This window comes from Cervus elaphus, chromosome 11 (genome assembly GCF_910594005.1).
Source record: "Cervus elaphus chromosome 11, mCerEla1.1, whole genome shotgun sequence".
Taxonomy (NCBI): domain Eukaryota; kingdom Metazoa; phylum Chordata; class Mammalia; order Artiodactyla; family Cervidae; genus Cervus; species Cervus elaphus.
In genome coordinates, this window is record NC_057825.1 from 19,792,267 (window position 1) to 19,811,044 (window position 18,778).

An 18,778-nucleotide genomic window follows, 5' to 3' on the forward strand; every position below is an offset into this window, starting at 1 on the left:
TCTGCATTGACGCAGCTTAGATTCACTGGACAAATATCAGCTGAATGCCTGTTTATGCTTTCTGGAGTCCTCAGGGCTTGGTCGTCCTGCTGCATGTGAGCCGACTTCCTGCTCCCTGGAATGACTAGCCTTCCCCACATACTACTCTCCCTGTTATTGCCTGTTTCCCCCCTTTCAGCTCCCCCAGACTCTTCTCCCAACCTCAGCCCCCACCTTCAGACTCTACTAGTATTGGGCTGGCCAAAAAATTCATTTGGGTTTTTCTGTAAGACAGTACAGAAAAACCCGAATGAGCTTCTTGGCCAACCCAATGCCACTGAGCACACCTGTCCCCTCCTTCGTAACACCTTCCATGGTGCCCTTGTATATTTTCTTGTGGTATCATTGGAAGACTGTCTTCCCAGCTAGACTGTAAGCTCCTGAAAACCAGCTGAATGAATGAACAGAAGAAAGAATCCTGGAATATTAGAGCTGACCAGGTCTTTAGAGATCTAATCTAACTCTTTCATATTCCAGATGAGGAAACATGCCTAGACAGAAGCTTCTGGAAAGAACTGGGTGGGCTGGGGGAGTAGAGGGGAATAGACCTTTGATCCAAATTCAATAATTCGCCCATTAGTGGTCAGTCTGATCTCTGCCTTGTTGTTGTTACTCACTAAGTCGTGTCCAACTCTTTGCGACTCCATGAACTGTAACCTGCCAGGCTGCTCTGTCCATGGAATTTTTCAGGCAAGAATACTGGAGTGGGTTGCCATTTCCTTCTCTAGGGGATCTTCCCAGTCCAGGGATTGAACCTCCATCTCTTAGGTCTCCTGCATTGATAGGCAGGTTCTTTACCACTAGCGCCACCTGGGAAGCCCAGAGCTGAAGGCAGTGCTTCTCAAACAGACGTGTGAGTCCCCTGGGGATCTTGACAAAATGCAGAGTCCAACTCAGCATGTCTGGGCTGAGCCTGGGATTCTGCATTTTTTCGCAGCTCCCCAGTGATACGGGTACTGCTGGAGACCACCCTTGGTGCAGCACAGTTGAACAGGGGCTCTCAGAGTGTCATGTGGGTCAGAATCATATGGAAGATTTGTTAAAACATGGATTTCTGGGCTCCCCTTCCAGAATTTCTGATTCAGTAGCTGTGATGAGGGACCTCAGAATCTGCATTTCTGCAAGTTCTCAGATAAGCTGATGCTGCTGGTCTCAGTGCTAAGACTGAGAACTGCTTCTTTAAATGGTGACGGGATGATCTGTTTCTGGAAAGTTTAAAATATGTCACTCTAGGTATTGGGGCTTGCTGCACTTTTAGGAGTAGTTCTGTTCCTCCAAATTTCCAGGATTCTAGAGTTTCCTCTTTGGGAGAAGTGTATCAATTTTGGTAATTTTCATTTTCCTCAAAAATAATCCACATTGTTGACTTTTCCAAGTTATTTGCATAGAATCAGCTATTTTTGTTTTGTGATTGTCTCTGCTAATTTCTCTTTATCTCTCTCTGTTTTTTGGTGTTTTTGTTTGATAAGGCTATCCAACAGTTTGCCTATCTCACTCTTTAAGAGAAGCAGCTTTTTTCCCTCAATTTTTTAAAATCAATCTTACACTCTTACAATTTCTAATTTTCACATTTCTGCATTTATCTTCATTCCTTTCTCTTGCTTTGTTTGGGTTTGTTTTCTTGCTCTTTTCTGCAAACATAACTGGGTTATGTGATGCATTCATTTATGTTCTTTTTGTTTCATTCTGTGATGTTTAAGGCAATGGATTTTTCTCAGTGTATTACATAACTGTTGGCATGGGGAATTTTCATTATCGATTTTTTTCTATGTGTTCTGCGAGTTTTTTAACCTTTATAAAATTTCTAGACTGTTCTGTTCTAAACTGTGGAGCTTTTTTGTTGTTTCTGTTTTCGTTTTGTACTTTTGTTGCTTTGTTGTTAGAGAATAAAAAAAAGAGAGAAGTGCTATTTCTATCTTCGGACATTTGACATTTTCTTTGCTGCTTTTTCTACGTGTTATATGGGTGCCTATGTGGATGCCTTATACGGATGTAGTCTCTAGTTTTCCTTGTATAGAGTGGATATATATCTGTTGGTGCAACAGCATCAATGATTTCCATATCTGCTGTGTCCATGTTTCTAATCTTGATGCACTTGGCTACTCTTATTGCTGAATCACAAAGGTCTGTGATGGTTATGACTCCCTGTGATGTTCTCTGGTGCTTCTGTTACATTGTTCTGGCCTTGAGTCCCCAGAGAAGTATCTCGGGATGCTGCTGGTTGTTGGTTGCTAGGCACCACGCTTTGATTACCAGTTGTTTGCCAGGCACTGTGTTAGGTGCCTTCCATTTCCCTGGTGGCTCGGTGGTAAAGGATCTGCCTACCAATGCAGGAGATGCAGGTTCCCTTGCTGGGTTGAGAAGATGCCTTGAAGAAGGAAATGACAACCCACTCCAGTGTGCCTGCCTGGAGAATCCCATGGACAGAGGAGCCTGGTGTCCATGGGGTCGCGAGAGTCAGACATGACTTAGCAACTAAACCACCACCACCATTTCTGTTTCCTCATGAGATCCTCACCATGTTCTAGATAAGAACCCTGATGTTCTCAGAGTTAAGCCGCTTAGCTGATGAGCATCGGGCCTTCACCCGGTCAATCTGCTTCTCTCTGTTCGGAGCAGATGGTGGTTAACTTCTTCCTTTCCTGCCCTGGCTCTGTCTCCTCTGTCAGGCCCTGCTGGGACAGTCGCTGCTTTGACAGGCCCCCAGCCAGCTCCCAGCAGCTCTCACCAAACCAGAAGTCACCTGCAGGGAAGGAGGGTTGTTGATTTCTGTGCAGGATGCGAGCGCCAGCCTCAAGCAACATTGTGAAACTCACAGGGTGACTCTCTGGAGGGGAAATTTAGCATCAGGCCCTTTCATTTTAGATCCGGGCCAGCTCCTGGGAACCATGACGCAACTGTTCTCCAGACCTCAGCCTGACCCTGTCCACATCACACTCTTAACGAGACTTGTTTTCAGGGGCTTCAAGGGCAGCTTTAAATGGCTCTTTTTTGGGCACTGGCTTCATGTCATTCTTGATGGACAGCTTATATGTATTCTTTCTCCTCTTCTGTGGTCTCTCCCACCTCAGTCAAAGGCTCCTGAGATCCAGGCACCTGTGTTCAAGCAAACAGTCTGGGCATCTCGTTTCTGATCATCCCCTTGAGACCCCAGTAAGGACTGAGCCCCATGGCCTACACCTCCCAAGCCTGTCCTGTATCCATCCACTCCTCTGCCTTCCTCCAGTTCACCTTCAACCCCTTCTGTATTTTTGCAACAACCCCCTGATATGTCTCCTGCTCGCTTTTCATCACTGCCCACACAGCAGCCCCAGTTATCTTTTTTAAAAAACAGTATCATGTGAATTTTTTGCTGGAAGACCCCTCCTGGTTTTCCAGTGCCCACAGTAGGAAACACATACACTTGACTCTGGCTCCCAGACCCCTAACTATCGGGTCCTAGGTGTCCCCTTCAAGGCTCACTGGCCCAATCACCTTCCATGATGCTGGCTCCATCTGGGTCTTGCACAACCTGTTCCCCCAGCCTACAAGGACCCCACCTGCTGCCCCACATTAAAGGTGGGGGCCCCCTGTCCTCATCCCATCTCAGTTAGAATGTCAGCTCCTCCAGCGGCCGAGTCCCTGTAGGTCCTTTATTTTAATTCTCTGCCTTCCACGTGTGCATGCATGCTGTCGCTTCAGTTGACTCTGTGCAACCCCATGGACTGTAGCCCACTAGGCTCCTCTGTCTGTGGGATTCCGCAGGCAAGAATACTGGAGCGGGTTGCTGTTTCCTTCTCCAGGGGATCTTCCTGATCTGGGGACCGAACGGGCATCTCTTACATCTCCTGCATTGGTAAACAGGTTCTTTGCCACTAGTGCCACCTGGGAAGCACTCTTTGTTTGTGTGTCTAATGGAATATCTGCCCTAAGGAAACAGGGGCGGTATTTCTGTATGCATCTCCTAGAGCGGAGCCTGGCGCAGAGCTGGTGCTGAATCAATATTTACTGAGTACACGTCCATCTCACAGTAGTGGGCCATCTCTTCTAGCACTTGTTCTATCCCCTGGGGAACCTAAAAAATTCATGGGTCCTGGGGCACCTCCTCCAGGGATGCTGATTGGGTTTGTCTGGAGTAGGACCTAGGAATCTGCATTTTAAGGAGGTGTTCAGTGTGATCCTGAGTCAGATGGGCTTCTGACTTTGAGGACTTATGTTATCAATAACATTTATATGGCTATTAGCCCATTGGATCCTAACGTACTTCTAGGAAGTATTAAGGCCAGGGATTCTAAATTTATATTTAAAAAGATAAGATATCTTTTAAATATAAATATAGATACTTATATTTAAAACAATCTTTATAACAAGGTTGTTTTTGTTTTCTGAACAGGTAATACATTCACATGTATCAAAAGCAAAACAATATAAGAGGTTTTACATGAGAAATTTCCCTTACACCTTACCCATCCAACCCCTCCCCAACCCCTGCTTAGGAAGCCACTTACTTGTATGAATTGCTTGGATACATTTTTTTTAATATTTATTTATTTATTTGGCTGCACTAGGTCTTAATTGTAGCATGTGAGATCTTCAGTCTTCACTGCAGCATACAGGATTTTTTTAGTTGCAGCATGTGGGATCTATTTCCCTGACCAGGGCTTGAACCGGGGCCCCCTGCATTATGAGTGCAGAGTCTTAGCCACTGGACCACCAGGGAAGTCCCTTGGATGCATTTTTGATGCTTCTTTATGCAAGTAGAGGCAAATTCCAGCATATATTTTTATTTCTTCCCTTTTCAAATACAATGGAGAAGGAAATGGCAACCCACTCCAGTATTCTTTTTTTTTTTCATTTATTTTTATTAGTTGGAGGCTAATTACTTTACAATATTGTAGTGGTTTTTGCCATACATTGACATGAATCAGCCATGGATTTACATGTGTTCCCCATCCCAATCCCCCCTCCCACCTCCCTCCCCATCCCATCCCTCTGGGTCTTCCCAGTGCACCAGCCCCGAGCACATGTCTCATGCATCCAACCTGGACTGGCGATCTGTTTCACACTCGATAATATACATGTTTCGATGCTGTTCTCTCAGATCATCCCACCCTTGCCTTCTCCCATAGAGTCCAAAAGTCTGTTCTATACATCTGTGTCTCTTTTTCTGTCTTGCATATAGGGTTATCGTTACCATATTTCTAAATTCCATATATATGCATTAGTATACTGTATTGGTATTTATCTTTCTGGTTTACTTCACTCTGTATAATGGGCTCCAGTTTTATCCATCTCATTAAAACTGATTCAAATGTATTCTTTTTAATGGCTGAGTAATATTGCATTGTGTATATGTACCATAACTTTCTTATCCATTCATCTGCTGATGGGCATCTAGGTTGGTTCCGTGTCCTGGCTATTATAAACAGTGCTGCGATGAACATTGGGGTACACGTGTCTCTTTCAGATCTGGTTTCCTCTGTGTGTATGCCCAGGAGTGGGATTGCTGGGTCATATGGCAGTTCTATTTCCAGTTTTTTAAGAAATCTCCACACTGTTCTCCATAGTGGCTGTACTAGTTTACATTCCCACCAACAGTGTAAGAGGGTTCCCTTTTCTCCACACCCTCTCCAGCATTTATTGCTTGTAGACTTTTGGATAGCAGCCATTCTGACTGGCGTGTAATGGTACCTCATTGTGGTTTTGATTTGCATTCCACTCCAGTATTCTTGCCTGGAGAATCCCATGGACAGAGGAACCTGGTGGGCCTCTGGGGTCCATGGGGTCTCACAGAGTCAGACATGACTGAGTGACTAACACAGTTTCAAATATAAAGTCGTAATCCACATGTTTAGCATCTTGGATCTTTTTCACTTAGCAGTGTACCCTGGGAGAGATTTCTCCATCAGTGTATAGAGAGCCTTCTTGGTTTTAAGCTACCATGCATTCCATGTGGGGGAGGTTTATTGGTCAGTCCTAGAGGTGGACACTTGGCTTATTCACTTTTATGGAGAAGGGGGCCTGTTACCAACAGTGCTGCAGGGTATAATCTTGCTCCTACATCATTCCTTTGCGCATACAATTATGCATGTGTATCTCCAGGATGAATTCTTGGAAGTAAATTGCTGGGTCCTGGGTCAGGTGGCTCTGTAATTTTAATGGATGTTATCAGATTTCTCTGACCATTTTGAATTTCCACTAGCAGTGGAATTAAAAGAGTCCCCCATTTTCCTACAATCTTTCTAATCAAGTGTGCTGTCAAATTTTGGGATCTTTATGAACCTGGTAGGTAAGAAATGCTGCTTCAATGTAGTGTGGGCTTTTTTTTTTAAGTGGCTTTATTTAGACATTAATGATGTGCAATAAATGGCAGGTTTTTAAGCTTCACAGTTTGAATAATGAGTTTTGACGTATATACACCAGTGAAGCCATCACCACAGTCAAGGTAATGAACATATTTGTTACCCTTGGAAGTTCTTTGCATCGCCTCCTTCAACACTAATCTGTTTTCTATCACTGTAAGAGTGCACGCATATTTTAGAACTTGTGGAATAATATGGTGAGTATTCTTTTTTTGGTTTGGTTTTTCCATTCTGCCTCATTATTTGAGATTTTTCTGTGCTGTGGTATGTATATTAATCTTTCTTTCTTTTTTACTGCTGAGTAGTATTCCATTTATTTACCCATTGGAAGATTTCCAGTTTTGGACTGTTTAAGTTGTGAATACCATGTATTATGTACTATTTTTGTATTGACAAATTTTCATTTCTTTTGGGTAAATACCTACCCCTTGAGGCAGCTAGGATCCTGGTACCCAAACTGTGACCCTTAAACCTTTGCATTGCTTCCTGACCCTGGGGGATGGGTATGGCTTGGCAGAGGGCCAGATCAGATCGTGGAGTCCCAGGGTGTGGCCCCTTGCCATGGACTAAGCTTGAAATAATGGCTGCACTGAATACTATTTTGTAGAAATAAAGAATACTGATTTTTATTTTAATTTTTTTTTACCATGCCATGGCTTGCAGAATCTTAGTTCCTCAACCAGGGATCAAACCCATTCCCCCTTATGTGGAAGTGTGGAGGGAGTCCTCATCACTGTACCACCAGGGAATTCTTGTGAATATTGATTTTTTTTTTTTAAGAAATGCTCATTCTTTGCAAAGGTCACATTCTAGGAGATGAGGTGAAGGAGTAAAGAGACCATCTGCATCCTAGGTGGGACATGAGTGAAGCAGGAAAGACAGGGAGCCCTGTGGCTCTGAGGAGCGCTGAACTGATGTCCTGCTTCATATCCTCAGGCACTTGTCCAACCGGGCAGCCAGGATCTGCTGGTCATCTGTGTGTTTTCTCAGAGCCCCTGTATTTTGCAGCAGCTGACGATAGCGGGAGTAATAAACTTGCAGAGATCTCTTTGCTTAGTGGCGACCAGAGCACTTGTGCATTGTGATCATTTATATGGAGAAGGTGGGTTCCTGGTGTCAACCCCATGAGGGCAGTAGCTGTGGTCTGTTTGTTCACTACTGTTTCCCATAACACTGCCTGGTGCATGGCGGACGCAGTATGTTCTTTTGCTGAGTGCAGGAAGCAACCAGTTTTGGGTGGAGGTGTTCACCAATGCTGATTGTACTTGTTAGGGGTGCCTTGCCTTGAGGAGGGGGCACTTGGGCTGTTAGAAAGGGTGAGTAGCATCCAAGTGGCTCCAGAAGGCTGGCCTGGGAAGGGCAAGGGAGGGGAGGAGGATGGAGAAAAAGGAGGCCAGACAGGGTGGGGTGTTTCTTGTAAACTCTGCTAAGGAGTTTCAATGTCAATATTTGAACTTCTTGGGAAACCACTGATAGAGTTTAAGCAATACAATGGCATGCAAAGATGTGTATTTTTAGAGATCCCCCTGGCTGCTGTGGGAGGGATGGACAGCTGGAGGCTGGGTTGGGAGAGGCGAGGAAAGCCCAGAGTGGGGTGCTGGAGGAAATCTGGACAAAGACGGCATGCCCTGCCTAGGACAGCGGCCCAGGGCCGGGCCTGGGCTGATTTCCGGTAGCTAAAATATAGTGGTGATGGGAAAGAAGAGGGTAGAGCCAAGGAATTCTGGGGAAGGTGACGATATCCAGCATAAGGGGCCAAACCAGTTCTTGACATTCTCCAGGCTGGGTCTCTACCCTGGAAGCCAAGAAGAAGGCTGAGACTTTTTTTTTTTTAATTGATGTATAATGCACACACTGTTACATTCATTCCCTTAATGTATAAAATGCATTCGTCTCTAGTGTGTTTACAAGGTAGTCCAGCCACTGCATGCATGCTCAGTCTCTTCAGTCGTGTCCCACTCTGCGACCCCATGGACTGTAGCCTAGGCTCCTCTGTCCATGGGAATCCTCCAGACAAGCATACCGGAGTGGGTTGCCATGCCCTCCTCCAGGGAACCTTCCCAACCCAGGGATTGAACCATGCATCTCCTGCATTGCAGGTGCATTCTTTACCCACTGAGTCACCTGAGTGAGAAGCGCAATCCAGCCATTGCCACCATCACATTCCAGAATGTTGTCTCAAAGAAAACCCAGTACCCATTGCAGTCCCCTCCCAGGGAGGATCAAGCTGTCCTAGACGCCTTGTTTCTGTCCTGGTCAGTTCCCAAGGAGCTGTGCGATCTTAGGCAAGTCCCCACCGCACCTTGGTCCCTAAAGGCCCTTCCAGCTGTGACTCCATGCAGTGATTCTGAGTGGGCAGATTATGTTATGGTCATACTTCCGTGACTCTAATGTTAAGGATTTTTAATGGGGGAGGAGGGCTTGTTTCGTTTTATTTTTTATGGTAATCAAGCACAGATGATTCTAGTATAATTACCACCCTAATTAGCATCCTGGCATAAATCTCTGTCTTCATTTTTGGTTACCTCCTAAAGTTGCACTTCAGAAAGTGGAATTACTGGTTCAGGGGATGGAGACATATTTAAAGTTGTTTGTATGTATTGCTAAATTGTTTTCCAGAGAGGTCGCAAGAACAGGTCGTTTCATCAGACCCTTGTCAATTGAGTGCCTTTAGAAAACTTTGTTCATTTCCCTGGCAAAATGAAAATGATGTGGGATTGTTTGACTATGGATTTATTGGATCACCAGCTTGAGTAAGCACACTTACAGGTGGTTCTGAGTCTTCTATCCTCCCATTTGTGATCTGCCAGTTCTGGCTGTCACCCTGGCATTTCCTGGGAGGGCTGTGGGTTGCACCATTCTGGTGACGCTCTTCACTTGTGAGTCCTGGGATCCCTGCAGTTGGGCACGGCACCTGGGCTGCTTGATGGGTCACTTTTTAAAATAGTTTGGTTTACTTGTTTTTGACTGTGCTGGGTTTTCATTGCTGTGTGGGCTTTTCTCTAGTTGCTGAGAGTGGGGGCTGTTTGTTGCAGCGTGGGCTTCTCATTGCAGTGGCTTCTCTTGTTGTGGAGCACAGGCTCTGGAGTGCTTGGGCTCGGTAGTTGTGACTCCCAGGCTCTAGGACACAGTTCAGTAGCGCTCTGGCTTCGTTGCCATGTGGGATCTTCCCAGACCAGAGGTCGAACTCGAGTCTCCTTTGTCTCTTGCGTTGGCCAGCAGATTCTTTAGCACTGAGCCACTAGGGAAACCCTTGGTGGGTTGACTTGTAGCAAACTCTCCGAACTCAGACATCGTCAGGCCTCTCTGCCTATAGATGTCAGACGAGTGTATTCTCCTCGGTTCTGTCTTGTCTCAACAAAAATTTGAAGCGACATACGTTAGAGCCCTCGGCATGTCATTGCTCTCGGACAGACCGTGTTATAGCTCTCGGGTCTTGGACAGACTGTGTTATAGCTCTCAGGTCTCAAACAGACCGTGTTATAGCTCTTAGACAGATTTGTGTTACAGGTCCATGCTACAGCTCAATTTTATTTAGAAAATAGTAAGAAAATCCATCCTCGAGGCATGAGGGCAGGCCGACCCAAAGATGTGTGAAGAGAGGGTGGCCCCTGGCCCTTTGGCTCCTCTTTTTATATGTTGTTTCCTCCCTCCTGGGCCTGCCCTATATAAATTGGGCTAGCCAGGAGTGCTGTTTGTTCTTCCTGAGGTCCTCACTCCGGTCCTGGACCTTTCTTTGTTCTATTTTCCGGGCTTTTCCCTTCTTTGTCTTTTAGCCACCGCCGTTCTGGACTCCTATTTCCTATTCTAACTACCTAACAGTCTCTTGCATTGGCTGGCAGATTCTTTAGCACTGAGCCACTAGAGAAGCCCTTGGTGGGTTGACTTGTAACAAACTCTCCAGAACTTACACATCATCAGCTAAGTATCAGCTAAGTATTAGCAGAACTGCCCAGTTACTCCTATAAGACCTCAGAGCATTTTAGCATCAATTCAGAACAAGGAGCCTTCCCCCTCCATGTTCCACTAGAGGGCAAATTTCCTCCAAGGGTAGGTTGGCTTTTTGAAGAGGATCAAGAATTTCTTGATGGCTCAGACGGTAAAGAATCTGCCTGTAATGCAGGAGACCCGGGTTTGATCCCTGGGTCAGGAAGAGCATCTGGAGAAGGGAATGGCTACCTATTCCAGTATTCTTGCCTGGAGAATTCCATGGACAGAGGATCCTGGTGGGCTAAAGTCCACGGGGTTGTAAAGAGTCGGACTGAGTGACTAACACATACACATACACACACACACACACACATAGAATGTCTATGCTGTGATGTGGGAGAATCAAGGTGCCCAAAGCTAGAGCCGATCCTGGTTTGAGTGATGGGGGAGGGGATGGGTGACTCTGCTGAGTGGAATTGCTCTAAAGATGGGAATATCCATCCATTATTTTAACTCTGAGTTTCTGTGAAGCAAGGACAGGATCCACGGTAAGCCATAAATGGGACCAGAATCCCCAGAGCAGGGACCTCCCAGAGGCCTCACGGGGGATCTTTTGTTTCTAAAAACAAAGTCACTGAATTGCTTTGCTCACATTTTCCTGATGACTTTGCTGCGGGGCATGTCCCTTGACGAGGAGGAAGCAGAGAGACAAAGGAGGGGGGGTGAGGTGCCCTGGGGGTGCCCCTGAGTCAGCAGCAGGGGCAGACTGCCCGCCTGAGTGGGAGCTTCTAGGCCTCTCTCCCCAGGGCCTCAGTCTGGCTGCAGGCAGTATCTCTGTGTGTGGGGAGGTTTGGGGTGTGGGTCCCCCACAGAGGGTCCTGACAGCCCCTGGTGTGTTGCCAACAGCTGGTGTGGAGGAGGGAGACTTGCTTTAGAGGCAGGGTGCAGGGTTGGTACGGCCACCAGTGAAGGGACCAGGGTAGGGGGGCTGGAAGCAGGCAGGGGCCGGGTAGTTTTGGCCTCCCTGAGCCTGTTTGCTCAGCTCCTGGGGAGTTCCCCTCCTTCGTCCTGTGGAGCCAGGTCAATCTGCCATGTATCCTCTGAGTGGGCTTTAGTTTGGGACTTCAACCTATGTGGCTGGGACGCAAACCAGGCCAAAACCCACGGTACCTGGTTTCAGGACCTAATCAAGCTCAGATCCTTGATGTCTCATTGCAGAAAGAATTCAGTGAGAGATAAAGTGATAGGTACGAATTGGGTTTAATTCAGATTCAGAGAGAAGCACACTCCACAGACAGAGTGTGGGCCATCTCAGGGGGCGAGTCAGTTCAGTCGCTCAGTCGTGTCCATCTCTTTGCGACCCCACGGACTGTAGCCCGCCAGGCTTCCCTGTCCATCACCAACTCCCAGAGCTTGCTCAGACTAACGTCCATTGAGTCGGTGATGCCATCCACCATCTCATCCTCTGTCGTCCATTTCTCCTCCTGCCTTCACTCTTTCCCAGAATCAGGGTCTTTTCAAATGAGTCAGTTCTTTGCATCAGGTGGCCAAAGTATTGGAGTTTCAGCTTCAGCATCAGTCCTTCCAATGAATATTCAGGACTGGTTTCCTTTAGGATGGACTGGTTGGATCTCCTCGCTGTCCAAGGGACTCTCAAGTGTCTTCTCCAACACCACAGTTCAAAAGAATCAATTCTTTGGTGCTAGCTTTCTTTATAGTCCAACTCTCACATCCATACATGATTACTGGAAAAACCTTGATTGAGGATCAAGGTCTAATTAAAGTCAACTTGTCTGCCATATTGGACCCATTCGTTTCTAATCAGTTTACGTTGTGTCCTTGGGCTAGGTCATTCTTTCAGAAAGTTGTGCCCTGTCCCCTTCTCTCCTGTTACATGAGGACCCAGGACAGCTCACTAGATGGAGCCACTGTTTTCCTCTGCTTCAGAGGCCATGGAAATGCCCTCTGCCCTCCCTGTCACCCGTTGGCCCTCTCCTCCCGGGAATGGGGTAATTTCTGAAAACTAGACCAGTCCTAGCCTGCACTGCCCGAATTATCCAGAAAACCCTGGAGTTGGGGGGATACCCTCTCTTTCACGTCCCTATAGACCTGTGCTCCTTAGCTCAGAACCTGATAGCCACGCTCTCCCTACAAGGGAACCGGGTATAGGAGACCCGGTCCCTCCTACCGGGCAGGGGCAAGGCAGGTAGGTGCAGATGGCCCAGCCGAGCGCCTGGATGGAAGCGTGGCCCGCAGGGATGCTCTGCTGTGCACGGTCTGTACTGGAGATGCCATTTAGGAAGCATCTCATCTGGGCTTGAGCCCCGGGGGGCGGGGGGTGGGCTCCGGTGCATGGGGGTCTGTGGTCTCCACCACTTCTGTCTAGTGGGGCCAGCCTTCTCCCACCCACAGCCCCATGCCTGGAAGAGCCCTGGGACCCTGCATGCCGGTCAGTCAGATGAGTTCCAGGTTGCAGGAGGGTTAGTTGGTGGACATAGAAATCTCAGAACACCTGCCTGGCGGTGCTCCCAGCTCTTGAGCCACCATCCACCTGAAGGGGCAGCGGGAACTCTGGGTGTCCTTGAGCCCAGAAATCAGCAGTGCTAGGGGTGCCCCAGAGTGTTTGCAGAAAGGGAGGACAGGACGTGTCCGTCACACACCTGGCCAGGTGTCCGGATTCTGCCTGCTCAGCTCCTGAAGACGCCCTCCCTTCTCTGTTCCCTCCCTGCCCTGCTCACACCTGGAGGGAGAGGGGCTTGCAACAACACAACGTGGAGAGGTTGCAACAGGGGTGCCCACCTCTTTGTCTGCGCCTCTGCGATCAGAAGCATCATTCAAAGCAGATTCTTCACTATTTGGAGATCAGTGTCCTTTGCCCACCCTGGCTCCCCCAAACTGTGTGCAAATTGCTCCACTAACACACAGCTGCCTGCCTGGGGCTGGGGTTCCGAGGGCTTGCTGCCACTGTGCTAAGAGCTGGTGGTGACCAAGATTAACTGCAGTTTTATGGTTCAAGCTTCCCCCTGGAAGTTGCTGGCCTTCAGTAGATTCCAGAGTTCCGAAATGGCTACATCAGACAGACTCAGCTAGTGTCCTTGTTGTTTAGGTGGGGAGACAGTTTCCTGGTGCTTGCGACACCTCTGTATGCCTAGAATTCTCTCCTATTTATAGCCTTATTAATCATTTTTTAAATAGTTCAGTGGCATTAAGTACATTCACATTGTTGTACAACCATCATCACCACTTCAGAAGTCTTCTTGCAAAACTGAAACTCTGCTAATCCATTATATACTAACTCCTTATTCCCTCCTCCTCCAAGCTCCTGGAAACCATCATTTTACTTACTGCTTCTATGAATTTGATGCTAGGTACCTCATGGCAACCCACTCCAGTATTCTTGCCTGGAGAATCCCATGGACGGAGGAGCCTGGTGGGCTACAGTCCATGGGGTTCCAAAGAGTCGGACACGACTGAGCAACTTCACTTCACTCACTTTCACCTCATATAAAAGGAATCATACAGTATTTATCTTTTTATTTCACTTAGCATAATGACTTCAAGGTTCAGCCTTTCTGTACCATGTGACAGACTTTCCTTCCATTTAAAGCCTGCATAATATTCCACTATTGGGCTTCCGTGGCGGCTCAGCAGTAAAGAATTCACCTGCTATGCAGGGGATGCAGATTCTAACCCTGGGTCGGGAAGATCCCCTGGATTAGGAAATGATACCCACTCTAGTATCTTTGCCTGGAAAATCCCATGGACAGAGGAGCCTGGTGGGCTACAGTCCAAGGGGTTGCAAAGAGTCGGACATGACTTAGTGACTAAACCACAACAACAATATTCCATTATATGAGTAATACTATATTTTATTTATCTATGCATCCATTGATGAGCACTTGGGTTGCTTTTTTTGGCAATTGTAAACAATGCTGCTATGTTTATTTATTTTTATTTATTTTTCTTTTATTTTCTACTTACAGAAGTAATATACATCTTAATCAATTCAAGCATGACATTACAGAAATACATTTAAAGGGAAAGTCCCTGTTTTTGTACACCTGAAAAAGAAGAGAAAGAAAGAAAGTAAGTTTAGTCACTCAGTCATTTTCGAGTGTTTGCGACCCCATGGGCTGTAGCCTGCCAGGCTCCTCTGTCCATGGGATTTTCCAGGCAAGAGTACTGGAGTGGGTTGCCATTTCTTTTTCCAGAGGATCTTCCCCACCTAGGGATCAAACCTGGGTCTCCCACATTGTGGGCAGACACTTTACCTTCTTGAAGGGAACCAGTATTAACAGTTTCTCATTAACAGAATCATGCGTGTCAGGATTCTCATTTACGTATATACTGACATATAATTTTCAAAAGTGGAATTAGGTACTGTACATGCTTAAATATTGTTTAATGTTTTATTCTGAGCTAATTTACAAGTTCCAGAAAAATTGCAAGACTGTTGAAAGAATTTCCCTTTACCACATTTACTTTATCTTCTCTCACTTGCTTTTTCTGAAGTCTCCTGGCAGATATAATGTCACCTTACTTCTAAATACTTTAATGTATATTTTCTAAAAACAAGGACTGCCACTAACATTGTCCCTTAGTACAATGATCAAAGTCAGGAATGCAATATTATTGTAATTTACTGATTTAGTTGGATATCACCAATAGAAAATCTCATATTTTCCTTAGATAATGGTAAACATGAAGTTGTCTCCCTGTTTTTCACAATTGTCATGTTTCGTTCACCTTGTTTAAACTGAAGTGGTTATTCAGACTCTGACTTTTACATTGAGTTTCTTTGACAACTACAAGTCAGTTATTTTGTAAAATGCTTCTTAATTTGAACTCGTCTGATGTTTCCTCGTGATGAGATACAGATTATGCACTTTTTGCAGCAATACCCCGGAAGTGAAGTTGTGTTCTTCTCAGTACATCATATCAAGAGACACATGCTATTCATCTTCCCATTACTGGTGACTTGAACAGATAGTATCTGTTGTAAATTTTCTTTTTTTTTTTAAGGTTGAAGTTTAATTTAAAACACTATGTTCATTTCAGGTGTACAGAAAAGTGATTTGGTTTACTTTCCATTATATGTTATTACAAGGTATTTAATATAGTTCCCTGTGCTATATATTAGGTCCTTGTCATTTATCTGTTTTATACATAGAGGGGTGTGTATCTTAATCCCAAACTCCTAATTTATCCCTCCCCAACTCCCTCCTCCCTTTTGCTAAGCATAGGTTTGTTTTCTGTGTCTGTGAGTTGGTTTCTATTTTGTGAAGAAGTTCATTTGTATCACTTTTTAAAAAAGGTTCCACATATAAGTGATATTATATCATATTTGTCTTTCTCTGTCTCCACTTAATATGATAATCTCTAGGTCCATCCATGTTGCTGCAAATGGTATTATTTCATTCTTTTTTATGGCTGAGTAATATTCCATTATATATATGGACCACATCTTTATCTATTCATCTTTCTTTTTTTTTCATTTATTTTTATTAGTTGGAGGGTTTATCTATTCATCTTTCGATGGACATTTAGGTTGCTTCCATGTCTTGGCTATTGTAAATAGTGCAAACACTGGGGTGTGTGTCTATGTTGAGTTAGAGTTTTCTCCAGATATATGCCCAGGAGTGGGATTGCAGGATCATATGGTAACTATAATTTTGGTTTTTTATTCTATTTTATGTTTTGCCTGTACTGGGGTCTTCATTGCTGTGTGCAGCTTTCTCTAGTTGCAGCAAGTGGGGCTACTCTCTAGTTGCAGTGCACGAGCTTCTCATTATGGTGGCTTCTCCTGTTGTAGAACATGGGCTCTAGAGCATATGGACTTCAGTAGTTTTGGTTCACAGTCTATTTATTTACTTGGCTGTGATGGGTCTTAGCTGCAGCATGTAGGGTCTTAAGTTGTGGCATGAAAACTCTTGTAGAATTTAGTTCCCTGACCAGGGATTGAACCACAGCCCACCACACTGGAAGCAGAGAGTCCTCGTCACTGGACCACCAGGGAAGTCCTTTGTAGACATAACGATGGCCATGCTGACCGGTGTGAGATGATATGTCATTGTAGTTTTGATTTGCATTTTGCTAATAATTAGTGATATTGGGCATCTTTTCATGCTCACATGCTTCTCATGTGCCTGTTGGCGATCAAAACAATTTTTTAATCAGGTAAAATGTACATAGAGTTAAACATGCACGTCTTAAATTAACTGGTTGATGAATTTTTTTGGGTACATCAGTGTAACCAACACCCCAATGAAGTTATATGCTATTTTCAGTTTGTTTTTTTTAATTAAAATATGATTCATACATCTTCCCTTATGGGTTAGTATAAGTTTTTGCCCAGTATTTTAGAGGAAGGAGCCAGAGTTTAGTTTAGTTTAGCCAGACTACCATTGAAGAGCATGGCTTTAGAGTCATGTAGATTTAGGATCAATTTCTGCTCTGACATATAGCTCAGTATAAGGTGACTTTTAGCTCTCTAAGTATTAATTTTTTCATCTTTAAAATGGGGATGTTTCCTAGCTCAAAACAGTGTCTCAAGAATTGAGTCCCTGAAACACCTAAGAGCCCTTATAAATCATTTTTTTAAAATGAAGAAGCCACTAGAAAAACCAACAAAAGATATGAACACTCTGTTAACAAAAGAAAATAGTCATTTGTAGAGTCAATAAACCTATCAAAAGCTGTCCAGCCTCACAGACGATCAAACAGATGCAAGTCAGTCAAACAGATGCAGAGCAACAATGAGATAGAATTTTTCAGCTCTCAGATTGGCAGGGATTAAAAAGGTACATAATCTGTCATGTTGGCAAGGGTTTAAGAGGTAGGCCCTTGACAGTGCATTGGCTCTGTATACTTGAAGGATAATTTGGCCTTATCTGTTAACACTGTTAAGTGCTCACACCCTTTATCCCAGTAGTTATCCTTTTGCCATTTATTCTGCATATGTTCGGTTGCTAAGTCATGTCTGACTCTTTGCAACCCCATGGACTGCAGCACGCCAGGCTTCCCTGTCCATCACTATCTCCTGGAATTTGCCCAAACTCATGTCCACTGTGTAGATGAGGCCATCCAACCATCTCATTCTCTGTCGTCCCCTTCTCCTCCTGCCCTCCATCTTTCCCAGCATCAGCGTCTTTTCCAGTGAGTTGACTCTTCACATCAGGTGGCCAAAGGATTGGCACTTTAGCTTCCACATCAGTCCTTCCAATGAATCTTCAGGACTGATTTCCTTTAGGATAGACTGGTTGGATCTCTTTGCTGTCCAAGGGACTCTTTTTTTTTTTTTTTTTTTTAATTTTTTTATTAGTTGGAGGCTAATTACTTCACAACATTTCAGTGGGTTTTGTCATACATTGATATGAATCAGCCATACCAAGGGACTCTTAAGAGTCTTCTCCAGCACCACAGTGCAAAAGCATCAATATGTCGGTGCTCAGCCTTCTTTATGGTCCAGCTCTCACATCCATACATGACTACTGGAAAAACCATAGCTTTGTCTATACAGACTTTTGTCAGCAGAGAAATGTCTTTGCTTATGTGCCTGTACAAATGGGCAAAATGTATGTTTTGTTGCAAAATCCATCAAAGCATAAGCAACCCAAATGTTCAATAGAGCAAATTAGTTATGACTCATGTTTGCAATGAGATGCTATGCAGTTAATGAAAGGAATGAGGAAGCTCTAACATGACGTGTAAAGTTTTCACAATAAATTGTATAATGAAAAAAAAATTTTTAAAACAGCATCTAGCCTCTCAGATTCCTTTTCATGGGAAAAGTGTTTTGATTTAGCAATACTGCAATTCACTAATGCCTGTGGTTAATGATCACAGCTAAGTCAGGGACATTTTTGTTAGGTGCAACAAGCAATTTTTCCAGCAGTTAAGCTTCGTCGGACCATGCTATTCTGAGATGTTCCATGGTGGTGTACATGCCTGGAGGCAGGTGTGCCACCATACTTGATATGGTTAAAAACTTCTTAGAGGCTAGAATTGGAAACAGCAAATAGTCATTAACAGAATGGTAAGTGGGTTCTGCTTTTAGGTCTACTGAGAATGAGGCCTGTATGTTAGTTAGGTGCTCTGACATTCATTTATTCATTCAACAAACATTGCTTGAACAGCTGCTATACATCAAACATTGCCCTTGGGGCTGGAGTTACAACCCTCATGTAAGGACATTACTCAAAGTACGACCGAGAATATAATAATAAAAGAGAGCAACCTGCATTGTCAGTATAATAATGATAAAGAGGAATCCTTGACAGCATCAGAAAGAAGTTCCCTGAGAGCAGGGGCTGTATTGTTCACAGCCTCTGCATTCACAGCATTCTAGTCCATGCTTGGCACAGAGCTGGTTAATATCTAGAATTTGCTAAATGAATGAGTGAATGAACAAATGAATTGATAGAATCAGGGTTCTAACAAATAACAGAAGAGGGACTTCCCTGGTGGTA

The 18,778-nt window shown here is 44.8% G+C and overlaps 1 protein-coding gene and 1 non-coding gene across 13 annotated transcripts in view; one reads left to right on the plus strand and one right to left on the minus strand.

Annotated features, from left to right (window-relative positions):
- Window positions 1-18,778, plus strand: part of ATP6V1C2 (ATPase H+ transporting V1 subunit C2) — an 83,216-nt gene that overhangs the window by 34,261 nt on the left and 30,177 nt on the right. The window lies entirely within an intron of this gene.
- Window positions 4,666-4,738, minus strand: TRNAM-CAU. The gene has a single exon. It is a non-coding gene; the product is annotated as a tRNA-Met (tRNA).